This window comes from Arachis hypogaea, chromosome 13, assembly GCF_003086295.3.
Source record: "Arachis hypogaea cultivar Tifrunner chromosome 13, arahy.Tifrunner.gnm2.J5K5, whole genome shotgun sequence".
Taxonomy (NCBI): Eukaryota; Viridiplantae; Streptophyta; class Magnoliopsida; order Fabales; family Fabaceae; genus Arachis; species Arachis hypogaea.
Window position 1 is genome coordinate 70,533,949 of NC_092048.1, and position 27,367 is coordinate 70,561,315.

General features: G+C 38.5%; 1 non-coding gene across 1 annotated transcript; it reads right to left on the reverse strand.

Annotated features, from left to right (window-relative positions):
- Window positions 1-22,077: 22,077 nt before the first annotated feature.
- LOC112739268 (small nucleolar RNA R71) lies at window positions 22,078-22,185 on the reverse strand. Its single transcript, XR_003170203.1, has one exon. It is a non-coding gene; the product is annotated as a small nucleolar RNA R71 (small nucleolar RNA).
- Between the last annotated feature and the right edge of the window lie 5,182 nt (window positions 22,186-27,367).

Sequence of the window (27,367 nt, forward strand, 5' to 3'; positions counted from 1 at the left end):
CATCAAGGTTGGAAGAATCAAAGATGGGAGGAGCTACAAGGATTTGATCAACCCTCTTGGCAACAACCCCCTTCAATGCACTATAACCAACAACCATTCTGTGATGCATACCAAAATGATGACTATGGTGGACCCCTTGTAGTTACCAACAAGCCCCGCCATATGCTTATGAACCATCTCCTCAACACAACTTTGAACCACCATACTCACAAGCCCCTTACCACCAAACACCACCATATGACCCTAACCTGTATCCACCACACCAACCACCATATGAACCACACCCAGAACCACCACCTCAATATTCACCATCTCCATATCCTTATCAAGAAGAACCACCTTCCTATTATGAACCCTTTCTCCAAAATAATGAACCCTCATATCCACCCCAATCTCCAATGGATGACATCCTTCGTGGTCTTCTTCAAGGGCAAGCGAAAATGCAAAGGGATGTACTGGAACTCGTGACTGCCTTAACCGAGGTAGTAAATAAATTAGCTTCTCAACATTTGAGCACTCAAAGTACTCCCATGGCTGCATGTGAAGAATCAAAAGAAGAGCGTAGCAGGAAGGAGACACTAGAAACTTCGGTGGACAATGAGGAACATGGCTTTGTATTGGAACAAGTGGAGGAAGCCACAATAGTTGTAGAGGAAGAAATGGTTGAAGATTTAGGAGATGCTAAACCTCCATCAGAATCGAGAACTGTACAGGATTCCGCTGAGAAGTTTGAATTTGATGTTGAAGAGGGTGTACAACCTCCAAGGCATATCATGGTTGAAGATTTTGCAGAGGTTGATCAAGAGATGGAGATTAAGGAAGAGGAAGCACAACCTCCCATGCCCTTGGTAAGCCATAAAGAAGAGTTTGATTTAGAAGAAAGCTACCAAGAGGAAGAGGTTGGATTTGAAGAAGCTCGCAAAGAGGTGGAAGTTGTCAAGGAAGAGCACAAGGTAATGGAGCTTGAAAACACCTTGCCAAAGTTGTTGGAGACCTCTCCCCCAAAGCCATCACCATCCATCCCTTCATTCAAGTGGGTAAATCTCTCATCTCTAACCTTAATTAGCTCACTTGAATATGCTTTGCTTGAGACAGATGGTCAGCTTAGAGCTGTTTGTGGCTATAAGAGCAAGCGAGAAATGGTTAGTGGTAGGAGTCGTCATGCAAGATTCAATATGGTGGAAAGCTTAAAGTTTAAATACAAAGGTTGGTGTAAAGCTCAACTGAATAGGTCTAGGAAGTTGGTTGGCCGCTTTAGTGAGAATTCAGATTGCTTGCTACCCGGATGGAATCATGATGATCAACAAGAAGACGAGTGCAAAAGCAAGGTTTGGGACCCCGGAATTCAATCTAGAAATCAACACTCTTGGGGCCTTGTCACTTGCTTTAACCTGCTTGAAGGCTTTCTGCGCCTAGTTTGGGACCTCGGAGGCCATTGGAATCACAAACATTGGTGGAGATTCCTGGAAGAGTTCAAGCACAAGCCACCATAACAAAGGACTCTCCAAATGTCCAACTTAAGGACAATAACTAAAAATGCTAGGTGGGAGACAACCCACCATGGTAAGATCTTTCATTTTTATTCTTAGTTTTATTTTATTTTATTTTCATTTTTATTAGTGGTCATTCATAAATTTTGCATAAGCATCTGCATTCTGCATTTTGCATTTTTTTTTACATAAAAAAAAACACACACGCGACGCGTAAGCGTCGCTGACGCGCCCGCGTCACAGGTGCATTAGGAAGAAAAGAAAAGTAAACAGAGAGTTACACGAAAGCGTGGCTGGAGGCGTGCCTTAGGCACAAATATGATCACGTAACCGCATCGCTGACGCGTTCGCATCGTTTGCGAAATAGCCTCCCACGCGTCCGCGTAACCCACGCGAACGCGTGGCTCTGTAAAATCGACGTAAATGGGTGTATGACAGTATTTTGGGCTGGAATAGGGCTGGACTCGTGCTAGAAGCCCAAGCCCTCCCACGCGAACGCGTGCCCAACGCGTTCGTGTCGCTTTTCAAAAATGGCCATTCACGCGATCGCGTCAACCACGCAACCGCGTCACCCTAAAATTTGGCAAAATGAGTTTCAAACAGAGAGTTGCACGAACGCGATGCTGCACTCGCGCCAATCGCACAAATCAGGCCACGCGATCGCATGACCCACGCGTCCGCGTCACCTGATAATTATTGCACACCACACGACCGCGTCGCTCACGCGTCCGCGTCGCCTGCGCCACACAACTTATCCAGATCAGCGCCAATTATCTTATCTTTTCTTTTCTAATCCTAATTTCTTTTATCTTTTCTTCTTTCTTCTTCCTTTTCTTACTTTCTTCTTCTTCATCTCTTTAACTTCTCATCCCTCTTCACTTCCATTCTATTTCATCTAATTTATTTGGATACTTTCATTCATTGCATTATTTTCATTGGTGTTAGAAATTTATTTGGGTCATTATTTTCTATATTTTGCTTGTGGATTATTAAAGGAATTGTTTGACAATTATATATTACTTTTTAAAGGATTGCTTGTATGTTCAATTTAATACATTCAATAACTTATTTACCATGCATGCTATGTGTTTGTGAAAACACCCGTATGGCATTGTGCACTATTTTTAGATTTCTTTTATTCTACTACTCTAAATGCTTGCTTTTCACAAAACTCTTTTTATATTTTATTAATTAAATATAATTGTTATTCAAACATGTTAGTTTGAAAGACTTGGTAATCTAACTTGGACATGGAATGCTTGTTCTATGCTACTCATGTCTTTGCCAGCATGCCAATAAACATCTTGCATTTAATTGTCATCACATGCACTTGCTATATTTCCATTGATGAACTTTTCACATGTAGTCATGACCATGTGTTAACGTCATTCTTCTTTATTGTGCATTGATTACCACCTTTCCCGCTCTCTTCCTTGCTCTAACCCTTAGCTTTAAAAGTTACTTTCTTTTTTCCTTTTCAGGATGGCCACCAAGAAGGGTAAAGAGAAAGCTACTCCTAAACCACCGGCAAGAAAAAGAACAAAAAGAGCCCCAGCTGAGGAACCACAACCCCCGTCCACTTGCACATCTCAGCATGCACCGAGGACGGTGCAATCTTTAAGTGTGGGGAGGTCGATACCGATCTCCATGGGTTAGTTATTTTCTTCTCAACACCAATGGTTTATTTTCCTTGTTAGTTGTTACATTTTCATGTTTGATTGCATATTTATTTGATTTTGTGCATATTTTACCACCACTTGGTTAAAATAATATTTTCTTTTCCAAGAAATTATTTTATAATATTTCACTAATTTGAATTAAATTTTTTTGTTAAACTTGTTTGAAGAAATATTATACTGGAACATGGATTAGAGCTCAAACACACAAAACCTGTGAGATTTTTGAGCCTATTTGAATTGGTTGCATCTTATCAACCAATAAATTTATTTTTGGTGTGTGTTGTTCTCTCTAAAATTGTGATCTTTGTCTTGCTTAATTCTATATTTCCATGGTTTAATGTATGCATGCACTTATATGATTGAGGCCTTTGTTTCACTGAGCTTACATACCCATATGGCCATACCCCTTCATTATCCCTTGCGAACCAATTTTGAGCCTATTTTACCCCTTTGTTCTTTACTTTAGCTCATCACTAACTCTAAGCGGAAAACAATAATGTCCTTAATTTGAATCCTTGGTTAGCTTAGACTAGTGAGAGTGCTTATGATTTAAGTGTGGGAAAAGTGGGTTTGGAAACGTTTGGTTTAAGAATTGGGCATTGTATATCTTTATGAAAATGTGAAAGAAATGTTTAGGACATGTTCATGCATTCAATAATTTAATCATATGCATTGAGAAAATAAATAAATAAATAAATAAATAAGAGAAAAAGAAAAAAAAGAAAAAAATAAAGGAGAAAAAGAAAAGAAAAAGAGCAAATAATAAAAAGGGGACAAAATGCCCCAAAGTAAATAGTGAAAGCAATGCATATGTACTGTACTTGAAATTAGAATGCATGAATATATGGAAAACACGGTTAATAGATAGTTAGATGTGGTATTATGATTACATGGATTGTCTAAAGATAGGTGAAAAGTTTAAGTTAATTAAGGATTCAGATTTTAGTCCACTTGGCCAAATACAATCCTACCTTGACCCTAACCCCATTACAACCCTTAAAAGACCTCTTGATATGTGTATTTGTGCATTAAATTTATGTTGATTGTTAAATGAAGAGTAAGCCTTAGAAAGCAAGATTAGTAGAGAATTGAGAGATCGAACCTTAAACACCTGAGTGATTAGAGTGCATACACTTCCAGTGAGGGTTCGATGCTCGATTCTTTGTTCCTGGCTTTCATGAGCTATCTTCTTCTTACAAGTTTACTTGTACTTTATTTTATAATTTGAATTAGTGAAATCCAGTTCATGTCTCTTCTTGGAAGATTTATTTACTTTTAACCAAGTAGGTAGAAACATTCTGCATGTAGTTGCATTCATATCGATAGGTTGCATTTTATACATTCTATCATTGCTCTTCACCCCTTTATAGCTTCTCTTGAGCTTAGCATTAGAACATGCTAATGTTTAAGTGTGGGAAGGTTGATAAACCACTATTTTACAATTTATCTTGTGCTCAATTGAGTGGATTTTATCAAGCCTTTACCCACTTATTCATAGAAATCGCATGTTTTACGTTTTCCTTCCTGATTTTGTGCTATGATTGAAAACATGTTTCTTTGACCTTAATTTTATTAATTTTGATCCCCTCTTATTACCATTCGATGCCTTGATATGTGTGTTAAGTGATTTCAGGGATTACAGGGCAGGAATGGCTTAGAGGATGGAAAGGAAGCATGCAAAAGTGGAAGGAATACAAGAAACTGAAGGAACTGCTAAAGCTGTCCAGCCTGACCTCTTGGTACTAAATCGACCATAACTTGAGCTACATCCATTCGATGTCTTGATGTGTTTGATGAAGTGATTTTAGGTTTAAAAGGCAAAGAATTGATTGAAGGAATGAAGAAAAAGCATGTAAAAGTGGAGAATTCATGAAGAAATGAAGTTTGGAAATCTTCCCAGTTCCGCGTACGCATGACCAGAAATATCGTCAAGCGACGTGTACGCGTGGCACTCGGCACATGGCCAACTTAAAGAAAATATGGCTGGCAATTTCTGAGCTCATCGAAGCCCAAATCCAACTCATTTCTGAAGTATTTGAGGCCAAATTCAAGAAGGAACAAGGGGGGGAGCAATTACACCCATTCATGGAAAAAATCCTGAAAGCCAAACTCCCGAAAGGTTTCGACAAGTCCACCGACATGAAATACGATGGGACCAAAGGCCCATAAGAACATCTCACGGCCTTTGAGGCCAGGATGAACCTGGAGGGGGCCGCCGATGCGGTTCGATACAGAGCCTTTCTGATAACCCTAGCCAGCCCTGCAATTAAGTGGTTCAACGTCCTTTCCAACGTCTCTATAGCCAGCTTCGATGACGTATCCAGAAAGTTTATGGCATAGTTCACCACCTAGATCACCAAAATAAAACACCCAATCAGCCTACTCGAAATCACTCAAAGACAAGACTAATCCACGAAGAAATACCTCGACAGGTTCAACGATGAATGCCTGACGGTCGATGGACTCACGAACTCGATAGCCAGTCTTTGTGTAACCAACAGCCTCATGAACGAAGACTTTTGGAAGCATCTCACTACCAAACCAGTCTAGACCATGCAGGAATTCAAAACGTCTCCAGAGAATACATAAATAAAAAATAGCAAGCCAAGTCATGGCTGCCAATAAACGGCAGCATGGCACCTCGTAGCAACCCACCACCAAAAGATACCCCGAAAGTACAGTTCAAATTCGTTGCCCCAACCGACCACCCAGGGTAGGAAAGTTCACGACCAAGACCCCCTACCCGCCTCTATCACAGAGATCTACCATAAAATAGCAGAACAAGGTATCCTCTCGAAGGCGCGACAACTGAAGGAATGGATTGGCAGCAATAAGAGTCAATATTACAATTACCATCGAGGTTACGGACATAAAACCCAAGATTTCTTCAATCTAAAGGACGCTCTCGAACAAGCCATTCGAGATGGAAAACTTCCCAAGTTTGCCAAGATCATTTGAGAACCCAGGAAAGCTGAAAGAGAAAGATCATCCAAAAAAGTCAAAATCATCACTAAAAGAGGATCTCAAAGCCCTAGCCGTAAAAAAATCAAGCACCAACCTCTTCAGTTCCAGCGGCGATCACGTTCTCCGCCGATGACTGCCAACACATCACCTTAGCAGAAGACGCCCCCTTCGACATCTCGGCAAGGGTTGGGACCAGTCTGGTGAAAAGAATACTGATCGATACTGGAGCCGACTCCAACATCCTCCTCTGAGGAGCCTTCGCTAAGCTAGGTCTCTGAAATGAAAATCTGTAAAGCCATTGCAATGGGATAACCGGACTCGAGGATAACTTTCTCAAACCAGATGGTTCCATAGTGTTACCACTAACCATCGAAACTGGGAGCCAGAGAAAAACCATACTCTCTGAGTTCGTGGTCCTCAAAGATTCCACTGCCTATAGCATCATCCTTGGAAAAAAGACGATCAACGATCTATTCACCATCATCTTCACCAAGTTCCTAATCATGAAGTTTCAGGCCAACAATAGCACTATCAGAACGATACACGGGGACCAGGAAGTTGTAGTGGAGTGCGACAACACTAGCTTGGCCCTCCGCAAGAGATCCTGAGACGTGGCAGGCATCGTTCTCACCGACCTCGATGCATGCCAAAATAGTCAGCCCTGACCAGAACTAGACGGAGACATGGAAAAACTACAAATAGCGAATACCAAGGAAGAATTCACATTCATCAACAAAAACTTACCCTACAACCTAAAGGATGATCTAGTTAAGCTCCTAAAATAGAATAGGGACTTGTTCGCGTTCATCCTGGCTGACATGCTAGGCATAGACCCTAATCTAATGTCCCACCATTTGGTCGTGAATCCAAAAGCCAAACCGATGGCTTAGAGGAGAAGGAAAATGTCCACTGACAGAGCATCCGAAGTCAAAAAACAAGCCAAAGCTCTACTTGAAGCAGGCTTCATCTGAGAAATCCCTTATGCGACCTGGTTGGCCAACGTTTTACTCATCAAAAAGGCAGATGGCAACTTGCAAATGTGCATCGATTACACGAATTTAAATAAAGCATATGATAAATACGTCTTTCCCCTACCAAACGTCGACAGACTAGTCGACGCCATCTTGGGACATTAGTCCCTCAGCTTCATGGATGCCTATAATGGGTACAATCAAATACCCATGCACCGGCCTGACGAGGAGAAAATCACCTTTGTGACCCCGACAGCACGTACTACTACACGGTCATGCCATTCGGATTAAAAAATACTAGTGCCACCTACTAGAGGCTCGCCACCAAAATATTTAAAGACCTCTCCGGAACCAAGCTAGAAGTCTACATAGATGACATCCTAGCTAAAACCCAAACCGGTAAGGAGTTTATTAATGGCCTCGAACTCCTATTGGACACCGTAAGGAAGCACCAAATGCGCCTTAACCCGACAAAGTGCGCCTTCAAGATAGAAGCCGGGAAGTTCCTAGGCTTCATGATCACTCAACGGGGGGTAGAGGCAAACCCAGAAACATGGAAGGCCATTCTTGACATGAGCATCCCGGCAAGTCTCAAGGATGTCGAAAGACTGACCGGTCGATTAGTTGCCCTTTCCTACTTCCTCGAAACCTCGACCCAGAGAGTTGTCCCTTTCTTCATACTCATGAAAATGGGTATAAGTTTTGAATGGGAACCTGAGTACGAAGAAGCCTTCAAACACTTTAAAAAGGTATTCGCAGAACCCCCCACACTCTCCAAACCCAAAACGGAGAAGATGCTTTACCTCTACTTATCCATAACGAATGAAGCACTGGCCGCAGCGCTCGTTCGAAAAGACGATTAAAAAATGCAAAGACCCGTATATTTCATAAGCAAGGTTTTCCAGAATGCGGAAACACACTATTCCCGACTCGAAAAACTCACCTTTGTACTACGATGTGAGGGAAATCGTTGGTTAGCAATTTTTACAAAAATAATCTCGTCGAAGTATAGATCTAAATTGACAAATAAACGGGACTATTGGGATCAGCTGACAGCATCTATTGTGCATTTGACATCATCTGTTGATCAGTTGAGGATCGATTATGAGGGCCACTCTGCCCTTCTCCAACAGCTAGTGGAGGAACAGCAGAAGCAGAGGTGGGATATAGATGAGCTGAGGCACAACTTTGGAGCTTGGAGAGGATTCCCAGGAGGTCTGTCAGGAGGAGGAGGTAGCCACCATGACACCTGAGGTGGTTCAGTTCTTTTTACGCCTATTTTCCTATTTTAGCTCTATTATTATTATTATCTCCTATTTTCTAGTGCTTATTAGTGTCTTTTGCATGATCCTGTTTAGAGTTATTAAGTCTAGTTATAATTAGTATTTTTAATTCTCTTTAGTTTCTAATTATTTTGAAAAGTGGTCTCATGTATTACTCATTGAGCTTGAAAGAAAAACAAAAGAAAAGTAATGTAATTGCATGAGAAATTGAGTTATATATCCTAAAGTGTCTTATTTGTCTTGATGTGGTGGTATTATCCATGGTTCTGAATGTATGAAATGAATAGTGCGAAATTGATATTAAAGTTGAGAGTGTTGAGTTTTGAAGCATAGGAATTTAGAGAAGTATTATAGATTCTCTAAATTAAACAAGAAATTAATCTTTAGAGCAAAATAGACATCAAAAAGAAAAAGAAAATAGAAAGTAAGGTCCATGGAACTGAGCATCAATGGCTAAGAAGGTCAAATATGATTAAAAGTTCAAAGAGTTATTTTCCTAGCCATATGCTTGTGGTGTGAATGCGTCAAGGAATTCTTGAGACAGAGCTCTAAGAGTCGTGACCAAGTGCAAATAAAAGAGTATGCCTGATAAACCACTATTTTACGATTTATCTTGTGCTCAATTGAGTGGATTTTATCAAGTCCTTACCCACTTATTCATAGAAATCGCATGTTTTAAGTTTTCCTTCCTGATTTTGTGCTATGATTGAAAACATGTTTCTTTGACCTTAATTTTATTAATTTTGATCCTCTCTTATTACCATTCGATGCCTTGATATGTGTGTTAAGTGATTTCAGGGTTTACAGGGCAGGAATGGCTTAGAGGATGGAAAGGAAGCATGCAAAAGTGGAAGGAATACAAGAAACTGAAGGAACTGCTAAAGTTGTCTAGCCTGACCTCTTGGTACTAAATCGACCATAACTTAAGCTACAGAGGTTTAAATGACGCGGTTCCAGTTGCGTTGGAAGGCTAACATCCGGGGCTTCGCAACGATATATAATTTGCCAAAGCTGCTCTGAATCCAGGCAATGCAAAAATGTGGATCACGCGGACGCGTGACCTGGCAGAAACGCAATCCATGCAAATGCGTGGACGACGCGTCCGCGTCACTTTCCCACGACCTGTACGTACCAGAATATGCTGGAGGCGATTTCTGAGCTGTTTTTGATCCAGTTTTCGGCCCAGAAAACATAGATTAGAGGCTATAAAGTGGGGGAATGCATCCATTCATGAACACGTCTTCCATTATTCGCTTTTCATAATTTAGATGTAGTTTTTAGAGAGAGAGGTTCTCTCCTCTCTCTTAGGATTTAGGATTAGGATTCCTCTTAAAGGATTTAGGATTATTTCTTCTCAATTTCCAGGTTTAATGTTCTTTTATTTATTTTCTCAATTTTGTTTATGAACTCTTTATGTTTAGATTGATTTTCTATTTAATATATTTTGAGGTATTTCAGATTTGACTTTGCTTTGTTTTATTTATCTAAATAATTTAGATTTTTTCCTTTTGGCTTTGGTTGATTAATTGGTAACTCTTGAGTTGTCAAACTCATCGTGATTGATAATTGTTATCTTTGCTGATTGATTTAAATTCCTATAACTCTAGTCTTTAATTTCCTTAGGAGTTGACTAGGACTTTAGGTGTTAAATTGATTTATCCACTTGACTTACCTTCATAGTTAGAGGTTGACTTAGTGGGGGGCAAAATATAATTCTCATCACCATTGATAAGGATAACTAGGATAGGACTTCTAATTTTCATACCGTTCCAAGAGTTTTATTAGCTATTGATATATTCATTCCTGCAATCTATTTTTCTCATTCAAACCTTTTTCAAAAATCTAAAAATACTGTTTTCCATAACTAATAATAAGAACACCTCCCTGCAGTTCCTTGAGAAGACGACCCGAGGTTCGAATACTTCGGTTTATAAATTTTATTGGGTTTGTTACTTGTGACAACCAAAACTTTTGTACGAAAGGATTTTCTGTTGGTTTAGAAACTATACTTACAACGCAATTACTCTTATTCTTTACCGATAGAAAATCCGTTCGTCAAAATGGCGCCGCTGCCAGGGAATTGCAAACGTGTGCCTTATTATTGGTTATTATAAATATTTGCTTTTTGCCTGTTTATTTGTTTTTATTTTTGTTTTTATTTTTACTTTTTCATAAATTAAGAGGTTATTGATTTTTATTTAGTTATTAAAAATTTTTCAAAAATTTGTTCTTCGTGTTCATCTTGACCTTCAAGTTGTTCTTAGTTGTTCTCTTCATTTTGATCTAAAAATTTTAAGTTTGGTGTCATTTTATTATTTTTCTCTTTCCTCATTTAATTCAAAAATATCTTTTCTCTTTATTTTAATTGAATTTTCGAAATTTGCATAAAAAAAAATTTCAGATTTCTATTTTAAAATTTTTATCTTATCTTATCTTAGTTTTAAATTTCAAAATTCAAATCTTTTTCAAAAATCATATCTTTTTCAAAACCTTATCTTATTTCAAAATCAAATTTCAAATTTCAATATTTAAAATTCAAATTTCAAATTTCAAAATTCAAAAATTCAAAATTCAAAATTTAAAAATTCAAAATTCAAAATTTAATTTTCAAATTCAAAAATTTAAATTTCAATAACCTTTTAATTTAAATTTATTTTTATTTTCGTTTTTAATTTTATTTGCTATTATGAGTTCTCACCCCCATCGCTTTAAGTTTGGTTCCAATGTTGTTGTAAGGAATGGAAACTATAATGAAAATAGGCATCAAGGTTGGAAGAATCAAAGATGGGAGGAGCTACAAGGATTTGATCAACCCTCTTGGCAACAACCCCCTTCAATGCACTATAACCAACAACCATTCTGTGATGCATACCAAAATGATGACTATGGTGGACCCCTTGTAGTTACCAACAAGCCCCGCCATATGCTTATGAACCATCTCCTCAACACAACTTTGAACCACCATACTCACAAGCCCCTTACCACCAAACACCACCATATGACCCTAACCTGTATCCACCACACCAACCACCATATGAACCACACCCAGAACCACCACCTCAATATTCACCATCTCCATATCCTTATCAAGAAGAACCACCTTCCTATTATGAACCCTTTCTCCAAAATAATGAACCCTCATATCCACCCCAATCTCCAATGGATGACATCCTTCGTGGTCTTCTTCAAGGGCAAGCGAAAATGCAAAGGGATGTACTGGAACTCGTGACTGCCTTAACCGAGGTAGTAAATAAATTAGCTTCTCAACATTTGAGCACTCAAAGTACTCCCATGGCTGCATGTGAAGAATCAAAAGAAGAGCGTAGCAGGAAGGAGACACTAGAAACTTCGGTGGACAATGAGGAACATGGCTTTGTATTGGAACAAGTGGAGGAAGCCACAATAGTTGTAGAGGAAGAAATGGTTGAAGATTTAGGAGATGCTAAACCTCCATCAGAATCGAGAACTGTACAGGATTCCGCTGAGAAGTTTGAATTTGATGTTGAAGAGGGTGTACAACCTCCAAGGCATATCATGGTTGAAGATTTTGCAGAGGTTGATCAAGAGATGGAGATTAAGGAAGAGGAAGCACAACCTCCCATGCCCTTGGTAAGCCATAAAGAAGAGTTTGATTTAGAAGAAAGCTACCAAGAGGAAGAGGTTGGATTTGAAGAAGCTCGCAAAGAGGTGGAAGTTGTCAAGGAAGAGCACAAGGTAATGGAGCTTGAAAACACCTTGCCAAAGTTGTTGGAGACCTCTCCCCCAAAGCCATCACCATCCATCCCTTCATTCAAGTGGGTAAATCTCTCATCTCTAACCTTAATTAGCTCACTTGAATATGCTTTGCTTGAGACAGATGGTCAGCTTAGAGCTGTTTGTGGCTATAAGAGCAAGCGAGAAATGGTTAGTGGTAGGAGTCGTCATGCAAGATTCAATATGGTGGAAAGCTTAAAGTTTAAATACAAAGGTTGGTGTAAAGCTCAACTGAATAGGTCTAGGAAGTTGGTTGGCCGCTTTAGTGAGAATTCAGATTGCTTGCTACCCGGATGGAATCATGATGATCAACAAGAAGACGAGTGCAAAAGCAAGGTTTGGGACCCCGGAATTCAATCTAGAAATCAACACTCTTGGGGCCTTGTCACTTGCTTTAACCTGCTTGAAGGCTTTCTGCGCCTAGTTTGGGACCTCGGAGGCCATTGGAATCACAAACATTGGTGGAGATTCCTGGAAGAGTTCAAGCACAAGCCACCATAACAAAGGACTCTCCAAATGTCCAACTTAAGGACAATAACTAAAAATGCTAGGTGGGAGACAACCCACCATGGTAAGATCTTTCATTTTTATTCTTAGTTTTATTTTATTTTATTTTCATTTTTATTAGTGGTCATTCATAAATTTTGCATAAGCATCTGCATTCTGCATTTTGCATTTTTTTTTACATAAAAAAAAACACACACGCGACGCGTAAGCGTCGCTGACGCGCCCGCGTCACAGGTGCATTAGGAAGAAAAGAAAAGTAAACAGAGAGTTACGCGAAAGCGTGGCTGGAGGCGTGCCTTAGGCACAAATATGATCACGTAACCGCATCGCTGACGCGTTCGCATCGTTTGCGAAATAGCCTCCCACGCGTCCGCGTAACCCACGCGAACGCGTGGCTCTGTAAAATCGACGTAAATGGGTGTATGACAGTATTTTGGGCTGGAATAGGGCTGGACTCGTGCTAGAAGCCCAAGCCCTCCCACGCGAACGCGTGCCCAACGCGTTCGTGTCGCTTTTCAAAAATGGCCATTCACGCGATCGCGTCAACCACGCAACCGCGTCACCCTAAAATTTGGCAAAATGAGTTTCAAACAGAGAGTTGCACGAACGCGATGCTGCACTCGTGCCAATCGCACAAATCAGGCCACGCGATCGCATGACCCACGCGTCCGCGTCACCTGATAATTATTGCACACCACACGACCGCGTCGCTCACGCGTCCGCGTCGCCTGCGCCACACAACTTATCCAGATCAGCGCCAATTATCTTATCTTTTCTTTTCTAATCCTAATTTCTTTTATCTTTTCTTCTTTCTTCTTCCTTTTCTTACTTTCTTCTTCTTCATCTCTTTAACTTCTCATCCCTCTTCACTTCCATTCTATTTCATCTAATTTATTTGGATACTTTCATTCATTGCATTATTTTCATTGGTGTTAGAAATTTATTTGGGTCATTATTTTCTATATTTTGCTTGTGGATTATTAAAGGAATTGTTTGACAATTATATATTACTTTTTAAAGGATTGCTTGTATGTTCAATTTAATACATTCAATAACTTATTTACCATGCATGCTATGTGTTTGTGAAAACACCCGTATGGCATTGTGCACTATTTTTAGATTTCTTTTATTCTACTACTCTAAATGCTTGCTTTTCACAAAACTCTTTTTATATTTTATTAATTAAATATAATTGTTATTCAAACATGTTAGTTTGAAAGACTTGGTAATCTAACTTGGACATGGAATGCTTGTTCTATGCTACTCATGTCTTTGCCAGCATGCCAATAAACATCTTGCATTTAATTGTCATCACATGCACTTGCTATATTTCCATTGATGAACTTTTCACATGTAGTCATGACCATGTGTTAACGTCATTCTTCTTTATTGTGCATTGATTACCACCTTTCCCGCTCTCTTCCTTGCTCTAACCCTTAGCTTTAAAAGTTACTTTCTTTTTTCCTTTTCAGGATGGCCACCAAGAAGGGTAAAGAGAAAGCTACTCCTAAACCACCGGCAAGAAAAAGAACAAAAAGAGCCCCAGCTGAGGAACCACAACCCCCGTCCACTTGCACATCTCAGCATGCACCGAGGACGGTGCAATCTTTAAGTGTGGGGAGGTCGATACCGATCTCCATGGGTTAGTTATTTTCTTCTCAACACCAATGGTTTATTTTCCTTGTTAGTTGTTACATTTTCATGTTTGATTGCATATTTATTTGATTTTGTGCATATTTTACCACCACTTGGTTAAAATAATATTTTCTTTTCCAAGAAATTATTTTATAATATTTCACTAATTTGAATTAAATTTTTTTGTTAAACTTGTTTGAAGAAATATTATACTGGAACATGGATTAGAGCTCAAACACACAAAACCTGTGAGATTTTTGAGCCTATTTGAATTGGTTGCATCTTATCAACCAATAAATTTATTTTTGGTGTGTGTTGTTCTCTCTAAAATTGTGATCTTTGTCTTGCTTAATTCTATATTTCCATGGTTTAATGTATGCATGCACTTATATGATTGAGGCCTTTGTTTCACTGAGCTTACATACCCATATGGCCATACCCCTTCATTATCCCTTGCGAACCAATTTTGAGCCTATTTTACCCCTTTGTTCTTTACTTTAGCTCATCACTAACTCTAAGCGGAAAACAATAATGTCCTTAATTTGAATCCTTGGTTAGCTTAGACTAGTGAGAGTGCTTATGATTTAAGTGTGGGAAAAGTGGGTTTGGAAACGTTTGGTTTAAGAATTGGGCATTGTATATCTTTATGAAAATGTGAAAGAAATGTTTAGGACATGTTCATGCATTCAATAATTTAATCATATGCATTGAGAAAATAAATAAATAAATAAATAAATAAGAGAAAAAGAAAAAAAAAGAAAAAAATAAAGGAGAAAAAGAAAAGAAAAAGAGCAAATAATAAAAAGGGGACAAAATGCCCCAAAGTAAATAGTGAAAGCAATGCATATGTACTGTACTTGAAATTAGAATGCATGAATATATGGAAAACACGGTTAATAGATAGTTAGATGTGGTATTATGATTACATGGATTGTCTAAAGATAGGTGAAAAGTTTAAGTTAATTAAGGATTCAGATTTTAGTCCACTTGGCCAAATACAATCCTACCTTGACCCTAACCCCATTACAACCCTTAAAAGACCTCTTGATATGTGTATTTGTGCATTAAATTTATGTTGATTGTTAAATGAAGAGTAAGCCTTAGAAAGCAAGATTAGTAGAGAATTGAGAGATCGAACCTTAAACACCTGAGTGATTAGAGTGCATACACTTCCAGTGAGGGTTCGATGCTCGATTCTTTGTTCCTGGCTTTCATGAGCTATCTTCTTCTTACAAGTTTACTTGTACTTTATTTTATAATTTGAATTAGTGAAATCCAGTTCATGTCTCTTCTTGGAAGATTTATTTACTTTTAACCAAGTAGGTAGAAACATTCTGCATGTAGTTGCATTCATATCGATAGGTTGCATTTTATACATTCTATCATTGCTCTTCACCCCTTTATAGCTTCTCTTGAGCTTAGCATTAAAACATGCTAATGTTTAAGTGTGGGAAGGTTGATAAACCACTATTTTACAATTTATCTTGTGCTCAATTGAGTGGATTTTATCAAGCCTTTACCCACTTATTCATAGAAATCGCATGTTTTACGTTTTCCTTCCTGATTTTGTGCTATGATTGAAAACATGTTTCTTTGACCTTAATTTTATTAATTTTGATCCCCTCTTATTACCATTCGATGCCTTGATATGTGTGTTAAGTGATTTCAGGGATTACAGGGCAGGAATGGCTTAGAGGATGGAAAGGAAGCATGCAAAAGTGGAAGGAATACAAGAAACTGAAGGAACTGCTAAAGCTGTCCAGCCTGACCTCTTGGTACTAAATCGACCATAACTTGAGCTACATAGGTTTAAATGATGCGGTTTCAGTTGCGTTGGAAAGCTAACATCTGGGGCATCACAACGATATATAATTTGCCATAGCTTCCCTAAATCCAGGTGACGTGAACGCGTAAATCACGCGGACGCGTGACCTGGTAGAAACGCAATCCATGCAAACGCGTGGACGATGCTTCCGCGTCACTTTCCCGCGACCTGTACGTACCAGAATACGCTGGAGGCGATTTTTGGGCTGTTTTTGATCCAGTTTTCGGCCTAGAAAACACAGATTAGAGGCTATAAAGTGGGAGAATGCATCCATTCATGAACATGTCTTCCATTATTCGCTTTTCATAATTTAGATGTAGTTTTTAGAGAGAGAGGTTATCTCCTCTCTCTTAGGATTTAGGATTAGGATTCCTCTTAAAGGATTTAGGATTATTTCTTCTCAATTTCCAGGTTTAATGTTCTTTTTATTTATTTTCTCAATTTTGTTTATGAACTCTTTATGTTTAGATTGATTTTCTATTTAATATATTTTGAGGTATTTCAGATTTGACTTTGCTTTGTTTTATTTATCTAAATAATTTAGATTTTTCCCTTTTGGCTTTGGTTGATTAATTGGTAACTCTTGAGTTGTCAAACTCATCGTGATTGATAATTGTTATCTTTGCTGATTGATTTAAATTCCTATAACTCTAGTCTTTCCTTAGGAGTTGACTAGGACTTTAGGTGTTAAATTGATTTATCCACTTGACTTACCTTCATAGTTAGAGGTTGACTTAGTGGGGGCAAAATATGATTCTCATCACCATTGATAAGGATAATTAGGATAGGACTTCTAATTTTTATACCGTGCTAAGAGTTTTATTAGCTATTGATATATTAATTCCTACAATCTATTTTTCCCATTCAAACCTTTTTCAAAAATCCAAAAATACTGTTTTCCATAACTAATAATAAGAATACCTCCCTGCAGTTCCTTGAGAAGATGACCCGAGGTTCAAATACTTCGGTTTATAAATTTTATTGGGTTTGTTACTTGTGACAACCAAAACTTTTGTACGAAAGGATTTTCTGTTGGTTTAGAAACTATACTTACAACGCGATTACTCTTATTCTTTACCGATAGAAAATCCATTCGTCAATGCCAAAGGCTCTGAGCACCACTGATTGAAAAAATAAAAATGAAAAATCTGAACTCAAAGAGTTCCCCAGTCAGGTGCTTGTGTTGTTTCTGTGTCAAGTAAAGCTTTAGAGAAAATATTTAGAAGTCACGGCTAGACTCAAGGTGCAAAGTACCGAAGAAAAGATAAGAAAGAGCTGTGTTCAAGGAATAATTAGAGGTTAAAAAGGAAGAGAATTCATAATCTTATCCGAATTCTATCTCTAAAAGACTTTGACACTTCTACACTTCAAAGGATAGTGAGATGCCGAAACTGTTCAAGAACACAGTGTCATTTACCCCCACTCAGTGAATGGACAGGAGCTCAATTGAAAACTCAATTCTCTGACAATTTCATTCCACAATTTTATATTGTTTTAGTTGCTTGAGGAAAAGTAACCATTCAAGTTTGGTGTTGTGATGCGTGAGCATCTTCTCTTTTTTTCTTGTTATTTTGGATATGAATTTATTGAGTTTTTAGTGTTTGAAGCCTTTTTGAATGCTACTTTGAGTCGCATTGTAGATTAAGGCTTTATTTATTTCAGGAAAAATCCGGGCAAGTTTGGCAGAGTTTGTGCAGAAGAAGAAGGAAGAAATTTGTTGCTGCCAAGCTGGCGTTAAACGCCACTACTGAGCGTGTGGCGCTAAATGCCTCGTACCACGTGCAAGCTCTCTACTGAGCTTGCGCTAAACGCCAATGCTGGCATTTAGCATAGGAGATGTCGTAATTCATGCCCAGAATTAGAAACTATCGACGCTAAACGCCGAGCCTGGTGTTTTGCGCCATGATGAGCGGATAATTTATACACTTTTTGGCATTGTTTTTAGTATGTTTTTAGTAGAATCTAGTTACTTTTAGGGATGTTTTCATTAGTTTTTATGTTAAATTCACATTTCTGGACTTTACTATGAGTTTGTGTGTTTTTCTGTGATTTCAGGTATTTTCTGGCTGAAATTGAGGGACTTGAGCAAAAATCAGATTTAGAGGTTGAAGAAGGACTACTGATGCTGTTGGATTCTGACCTCCCTGCACTCAAAATGGATTTTATGGAGCTACAGAACTCAAAATGGCGCGCTTCTACTTGCGTTGGAAAGTAGACATCCAGGGCTTTCCACCAATATATAATAGTCCATACTTTGCTCAAGTTTAGACGACGCAAACTGGCATTCAACGCCAGCTCTCTGCCCAATTCTGGCGTCCAGCGCCAGAAACAAGTTGCAAAGTGGAGTTCAACGCCCAAAATGGCACAAAAGCTGGCATTCAACTCCAAGAATGACCTCTCCACGTGTAGACTTCAAGCTCAGCCCATGCACACACCAAGTGGGCCCCGGAAGTAGATTTATGCATCAATTACTTACTTCTGTAAACCCTAGTAGCTAGTTTATTGTAAATAGGACTTCTTATTATTGTATTTGAACATCTTCGGATCATCTTTGGCGCCTGGTTCTTAGATCAGAGGGGCTGGCCATTCGGCCATGCCTGAACCTTTTACTTATGTATTTTCAACGGTAGAGTTTCTACACTCCATAGATTAAGGTGTGGAGCTCTGCTGTTCCTCAAAGATTAATGCAAAGTACTACTGTTTTTCTATTCAATTCAACTTATTCCGCTTCTAAGATATTCATTCGCACTTCAACTTGAATGTGATGAACGTGACAATCATCATCATTCCCTATGAACGCGTGCCTGACAACCACTTCCGTTCTACCTTAGATTGAATGAGTATCTCTTGGATCTCTTAACAGAATCTTCGTGGTATAAGCTAGATTGATGGCGGCATTCATGAGAGTCCGGAAAGTCTAAACCTTGTCTGTGCTATTCCGAGTAGGACTCTGGGATTGAATGACTGTGACGTACTTCAAACTTGCGATTGCTGGGGGTAGTGACAGACGCAAAAGGAGGGTGAATCCTATTCCAGCATGATCGAGAACCTCAGATGATTAGCCGTACTGTGACAGAGCATCTGGACCATTTTCACAAGAGGATGGGATGCAGCCATTGGCAAGGGTGATGCCTCCAGACGATTAGCCATGCAGTGACAGCGCATCGGACCATTTTCCAGAGAGGATCAAAAGTAGCCATTGACGAAGGTGATATCCTTACATAAAGCCAGCCATAGAAAGGAGTAAGACTGATTGGATGAAGACAGCAGGAAAGCAGAGGTTCAGAGGAACGAAAGCATCTCTACACGCTTATCTGAAATTCTCACCAATGATCTACATAAGTATTTCTATCCTTGTTTTCTTCTCAATTTTCGAAAACTCCATAACTATTTTATATCTTCCTGACTGAGATTTACAAGATGACCATAGCTTGCTTCATACCAACAATCTCCTTGGGATCGACCCTTACTCACGTAAGGTTTATTACTTGGACGACCCAGTGCACTTGCTGGTTAGTTGTATCGAAGTTGTGATAGATTATGAATTAAGATTAGAGCACCAAGTCTTTGGAGCCATTACCAGAGATCACAATTTCGTGCATCAAGTTTTTGGCGCCATTGCCGGGGATTGTTTGAGTTTGGACAACTGACGGTTCATCTTGTTGCTCAGATTAGGTAATTTTCTTTTTGTTTTATTTTAAAAAAGTTTTTAAAAATCTTTCAAAAATTTCTCCTTTGTTTTCGAAAAAAAAAATTTTAAATAAAAATGTTTTCAAAAATATATTTTTTCTTCAGAATTTTTAAGAATGAATTCTAGTGTTTCATGAAGCATGTTGAAGCCTGGCTGGCTGTAAAGCCATGTCTAATTCTTCTGGATAGGGCATGTTAGGCGTGTCATGTCTTAGTTACATACTAAAGCTTGACTGGCTATTAAGCCATGCCTGACCCTTTGATTGGATCTTTAGACTAAAGAGCATAAGATTCCTGGAATTCATATTAAAAATTTTGGAATCCTTATTTTTCTTTTTTAAAATGATTTTCGAAAAAAAAATTTAATTAAAAGAAAATACAAAAAAATCATAAAATCATAAAATTCAAAAATATTTCATGTTTCTTGTTTGAGTCTTGAGTCAAGTTGAAAGTTTGGTATCAATTGCATATTCATCTTGTATTTTTCAAAAATTCATGCATTCATAGTGTTCTTCATGATCTTCAAGTTGTTCTTGGTAAGTCTTCTTGTTTGATCTTGATGTTTTCTTGTTTTGCATCTTTTCTTGTTTTTCATATGCATTCTTGCATCCATAGAGTCTAAACATGAAAGATTTCTAAGTTTGGTGTCTTGCATGTTTTCTTTGCATATAAAAATTTTCAAAAATATGTTCTTGGTGTTCATCTTGACATTTAAAGTGTTCTTGGTGTTCATCTTAACATTCATAGCATTCTTGCATGCATTCATTGTTTTGATCTAAAAATTTTCATGCATTGCATCATTTTGTTGTTTTTCTCTCTCATCATAAAAAAATTCAAAAATAAAAAAAATATCTTTCCCTTTTTCAGTCATAAATTTCGAAAATTTGAGTTGACTTTTTCAAAACTTTTTAAAATCTAGTTGTTTTTATGAGTCAAATCAAATTTTCAATTTAAAAATCTTATCTTTTTCAAAATCTTTTTCAAAAAATCAAATCTTTTTCATTTTTCTTATTTATTTTCGAAAATTTTAAAAATATTTTTTAAAAATCTTTTTCTTAATTTTATCTCATAATTTTCGAAAATAACATCATCAATTAATGTTTTGATTCAAAAATTTCAAGTTTGTTACTTACTTGTTAAGAAAGATTCAAACTTTAAGTTCTAGAATCATATCTTGTGATTTCTTGTGAATCAAGTCATTAATTGTGATTTTAAAAATCAAACCTTTTTCAAAACTAATTTCAATCATATCTTTTCAAAAATATCTTCTTATCATATCTTTTTCAAAAACTTGATTTCAAAATATCTTTTCTAACTTCCTAACTCCTTATCTTTTCAAAATTTGTTTCAACTAACTAACTAACTTTTTGTTTGTTTCTTATCTTTTTCAAAACTACCTAACTAACTCTCTCTCTCTCTAATTTTCGAAAATATCTCTCCTCTTTTTCAAAATTTCTTTTTAAATTAACTAATTATTTTAACTTTTGATTTTAAAATTTCAAAAATCACTAACCCTTTTTCAAAAATAATTTTCGAAAATCCTTCTCCCTCATCTCCTTCTAATTATTTATTCATCTACTAACACTTCTCTTCATCTCACATCACTGCTCCTATCCTTACCCTTGTGTTTGAATTCTTCATTCTTCTTCACCCCTATTCCTTTTCTTCTTCTACTAACAATAAGGAACCTCTTTACTGTGACATAGAGGATTTCTCTTCTTTTCTTGTTCTCTTCTCTTTCTTATGAGCAGGAACAAGGAAAAAGGCATTCTTGTTGAAGCTGATCCAGAACCTGAAAGGACTCTGAAGAGGAAACTAAAAGAAGCTAAATTACAACAATCCAGAGACAACCTTATTGAAAATTTCGAACAAGTAAAGGAGATGGCAGCCGAACCCAACAACAATAATGCAAGGAGGATGCTTGGTGACTTTACTGCACCAAATTCCAATTTACATGGAAGAAGCATCTCCATCCCTACCATCGAAGCAAACAATTTTGAGCTGAAACCTCAGCTAGTTTCTCTGATGCAGCAGAACTGCAAGTTTCATGGACTTCCATCTGAAGATCTTTTTCAGTTCTTAACTGAATTCTTGCAGATCTGTGATACTGTTAAGAATAATGGAGTAGATCCTGAAGTCTACAGGCTCATGCTTTTCCCTTTTGCTGTAAGAGACAGAGCTAGAATATGGTTGGACTCTCAACCCAAAGACAGCCTGAACTCTTGGGATAAGCTGGTCACGGCTTTCTTAGCCAAGTTCTTTCCTCCTCAAAAGCTGAGCAAGCTTAGAGTGGATGTTCTAACCTTCAGACAGAAGGAAGGTGAATCCCTCTATGAAGCTTGGGAGAGATACAAGCAACTGACCAAAAAGTATCCTTCTGACATGCTTTCAGAATGGACCATCCTGGATATATTCTATGATGGTTTATCTGAGCTATCAAAGATGTCATTGGACACTTCTGCAGGTGGATCCATTCACCTAAAGAAAACGCCTGCAGAAGCTCAAGAACTCATTGACATGGTTGCTAATAATCAGTTCATGTACACTTCTGAGAGGAATCCTGTAAGTAATGGGATGCCTATGAAGAAAGGAGTTCTTGAAATTGATACTCTGAATGCCATATTGGCTCAGAATAAAATATTGACTCAGCAAGTCAATATGATTTCTCAGAGTCTGAATGGAATACAAGCTGCATCCAACAGTACTCAAGAGGCATCTTCTGAAGAAGAAGCTTATGATCCTGAAAACCCTGCAATAGCAGAGGTAAATTATATGGGTGAACCTTATGGAAACACCTATAACCCATCATGGAGAAATCATCCAAATTTCTCATGTAAGGATCAAAAGCCTCAACAAGGCTTTAATAATGGTGGAAGAAACAGGTTTAACAATAGTAAACCTTTTCCATCGTCCACTCAGCAACAGACAGAGAACTCTGAACAAAATACCTCTAATTTAGCAAACTTAGTCTCTGATCTATCTAAGGCCACTGTAAGTTTCATGAATAAAACAAGGTCTTCCATTAGAAATTTGGAAGCACAAGTGGGCCTGCTGAGTAAAAGGATCACTGAAATCCCTCCTAGTACTCTCCCAAGCAATACAGAAGAAAATCCAAAAGGAGAGTGCAAGGACATTGAATTAATCACCATGGCCGAACCTGTGAAGGAAGGAGAGGACGTGAATCCCAAGGAGGAAGACCTCCTGGGACATCCAGTGATCAATAAGGAGCTTCCCTCTGAGGAACCAAAAGAATCTGAGGCTCAACTAGAGACCATAGAGATTCCATTAAACCTCCTTATGCCATTCATGAGCTCTGATGAGTATTCCTCTTCTGAAGAGAATGAGGATGTCACTGAGGAGCAAGTCACCAAGTACCTTGGTGCAATCATGAAGCTCAATGCCAAATTATTTGGCATTGAAACTTGGGAAGATGAACCTCCCTTGTTCACCAATGAACTAAGTGATATGGATCAACTGACATTGCCTCAGAAGAAACAGGATCCTGGAAAGTTCGTAATACCTTGTACCATAGGCACTATGATCTTCAAGGCTCTGTGTGACCTCGGTTCAGGAATAAACCTCATGCCCCTCTCTGTAATAGAGAAACTGGGAATCTTTGGGGTGCAAGCCACTAAAATCTCATTAGAGATGACAGATAATTCAAGAAAACAGGCTTATGGACAAGTAGAGGACGTGTTAGTAAAGGTTAAAGGCCTTTATATCCCTGCTGATTTCATAGTCCTAGATACCGGGAAGGATGAGGATGAATTCATCATCCTTGGAAGACCCTTCCTAGCCACAGCAAAAGCTGTGATTGATGTGGACAGAGGAGAATTGATCCTTCAATTAAATGAGGACAACCTTGTGTTTAAAACTCAAGGATCTCTCTCTGTACCCATGGAGAGGAAGCACAGTAAGCTTCTCTCATTGCAGAGTCAACCAGAGCCCCCACAGTCAAACTCTAAGTTTGGTGTTGGGAGGCCACAACCAAACTCTAAGTTTGGTGTTGAACTCCCATATCCAAACTCTAAGTTTGGTGTTGGGAAGTCTCAACAATGCTCTGAACATCTGTGAGGCTCCATGAGAGCCCACTGTCAAGCTATTGACATTAAAGAAGCACTTGTTGGGAGGCAACCCAATTTTTATTTATCTAATTTTATTTTTCTTGTTCTTTCATGTTTTATTAGGTTCATGATCATGTGGAGTCACAAAATAAATATAAAAATTGAAAATGGAATAAAAAATAGCAGAAGAAAAATCACACCCTGGAGGAAGACCTTACTGGCGTTTAAATGCTAGTAAGAAGCATGTTTTGGGCGTTCAACGCCAGAACAGAGCATGGTTCTGGCGCTGAACGCCAGAAATGGGCAGCATCTGGGCGTTTGAACGCCAGAAATGCACCCTGGAGAAGAGCTGGCGCTGAACGCCCAGAACAAGCATGGTTCTGGCGTTCAACGCCAGAAATGGGCAACAAATGGGCGTTCAACGCCCAGAACAAGCACCAATCTGGCGCTGAACGCCCAGAATTGTGTGCAAGGGCATTTTACATGCCTAATTAGGTGCAAGGTTGTAAATCCTTGAACACCGCAAGATCTGTGGACCCCACAGGATCACCTCAGGATCTGTGGACCCCACAGGATCCCCACCTACCTCCACTTACTTCTTCTCACCCCTCTTTCACACAATCCCATAAACACTCTTCCCCAAAACTCTTCACCAATCACCTCAATCTCTCTTCCCTATCACCACTTCACCACTCACATCCATCCACTCTTCCCCATAAACCTACCTCATAAACTCCACTTACCTTCAAAATTCAAAATCAATTTCCCACCCAAACCCACCCTATATGGCCGAAACCTTACCCCCTCCCTTCCCTATATATAACCCTTCATTCTTCCTCATTTTCACACGACACAACCCTCTTTTCTCTTCTTGGCCGAAACACACCTCCCCCCTCCTCTCCATATTTTCTTCTTCTTCTTCATCTATTCTTTCTTCTCTTGCTCGAGGGCGAGCAAAATTCTAAGTTTGGTGTGGAAAAAGCATAAGCTTTTTGTTTTTCCATTACCATTGATGGCACCCAAGACCGGAGAATCCTCTAGAAAAGGGAAGGGGGAAGACAAAAGCTTCCACCTCCGAGTCATGGGAGATGGAAAGGTTCATCTCCAAAGCTCATCAAGACTACTTCTATGATGTTATGGCCAAGAAGAAGGTGATCCCCGAGGTCCCTTTCAAACTCAAGAAAAATGAGTATTCGGAGATCTGACATGAAATCCAAAGAAGAGTTTGGGAAGTTCTAACAAACCCCATCTAACAAGTCGGCATCCTAATGGTTCAAGAGTTCTATGCCAATGCATAGATCACTAGGAACCATGATCAAAGTAAGAACCCGAATCCAAAAAATTATGTTACAATGGTTCGGGGAAAATACTTAGATTTTAGCCCGGAGAATGTGAGGTTGGCGTGTAACTTGCCTATGATGCAAGGGGATGCACGCCCCTACACTAGAAGGGTCAACTTTAATCAAAGGTTGGACCAAGTCCTCATGGACATATGTGTGGAAGGAGCTCAATGGAAGATTGACTACAAAGGCAAGCCAGTTCAACTAAGAAGACTGGACCTCAAGCCTGTAGCTAGAGGATGGTTAGAGTTCATCCAACGCTCCATCATCCCCACTAGCAACCGATCTGAAGTTACTGTGGATTGGGCCATCATGATCCATAGCATCATGATTGGAGAGGAAGTAGAAGTTCATGAAGTCATCTCCCTTGAACTCTACAAAATAGCCGAAAAGCCCTCCCCTGGGGCAAGGCTAGCTTTTCCTCATCTTATTTGCCATCTATGTTACTCAGCTGGAGCTTTCATAGAAGGAGACATTCACATTCAGGAAGAGAAGCCCATCACTAAGAAAAAGATGGAGCAAGCAAGAGAGCCCATTCATGGAGCTCAAGAGGCGCAGGAAGCTCATCACCATGAGATCCCGGAGATACCTCAAATGCATTTTCCTCCACAAAACTATTGGGAGCAAATCAACACCTCCCTAGGAGAATTAAGTTCCAACATGGGACAATTAAGGGTGGAACATCAAGAGCACTCCATCATCCTTCATGAAATTAGAGAAGATCAAAAAGCAATGAGGGAGGAGCAACAAAAACAAGGAATAGACATAGAAGAGCTCAAGGACATCATTGGTTCCTCAAGAAGGAAACGCCACCATCACTAAGGTGGATTCATTCCTTGTTCTTACTTTCTCTATTTTTCGTTTTCTATGTTAAGTGCTTATCTATGTTTGTGTCTTATTACATGATCATTAGTATTTAGTAACTTTGTCTTAAAGTTATGAATGTCCTATGAATCCATCACCTCTCTTAAAAGAAAAATGTTTTAATTCAAAAGAACAAGAAGTACATGAGTTTCAAATTTATCCTTGAACTTAGTTTAATTATATTGATGTGGTGACAATGCTTCTTGTTTTCTGAATGAATGCTTGAACAGTGCATATGTCTTTTGAAGTTGTTGTTTAAGAATGTTAAATATGTTGGCTCTTGAAAGAATGATGATAAGGAGACATGTTATTTGATAATCTGAAAAATCATAAAAATGATTCTTGAAGCAAGAAAAAGCAGCAAAGAACAAAGCTTGCAGAAAAAAAAAGAGAGAAAAAAAATAGCGAAAAAATAGAAAGAAAAAGAAAAAGCAAGCAGAAAAAGCCAAAAGCTCTTAAAACCAAGAGGCAAGAGCAAAAAGCCAGTAACCCTTAAAACCAAAAGGCAAGGGTAATAAAAAGGATCCCAAGGCTTTGAGCATCAGTGGATAGGAGGGCCTAAAGGAATAAAATCTTGGCCTAAGCGGCTAAACCAAGCTGTCCCTAACCATGTACTTGTGGCGTGAAGGTGTCAAGTGAAAACTTGAGACTGAGCGATTAAAGTCAAGGTCCAAAGCAAAAAAAGAGTGTGCTTAAGAACCCTGGACACCTCTAATTGGGGACTTTAGCAAAGCTGAGTCACAATCTGAAAAGGTTCACCCAATTATGTGTCTGTGGCATTTATGTATCCGGTGGTAATACTGGAAAACAAAGTGCTTAGGGCCACGGCCAAGACTCATAAAATAGCTGTGTTCAAGAATCATCATACTGAACTAGGAGAATCAATAACACTATCTGAACTCTGAGTTCCTATAGATGCCAATCATTCTGAACCTCAATGGATAAAGTGAGATGCCAAAACTATTCAAGAGGCAAAAAGCTACAAGTCCCGCTCATCTGATTGAAGCTATGTTTCATTGATAGTTTGGAATTTATAGTATATTCTCTTCTTTTTATCCTATTTGATTTTCGGTTGCTTGGGGACAAGCAACAATTTAAGTTTGGTGTTGTGATGAGCCGATAATTTATACGCTTTTTGGCATTATTTTTAGTATGTTTTTAGTAGAATCTAGTTACTTTTAGGGATGTTTTCATTAGTTTTTATGTTAAATTCACATTTCTGGACTTTACTATGAGTTTGTGTGTTTTTCTGTGATTTCAGGTATTTTCTGGCTGAAATTGAGAGACTTGAGCAAAAATCAG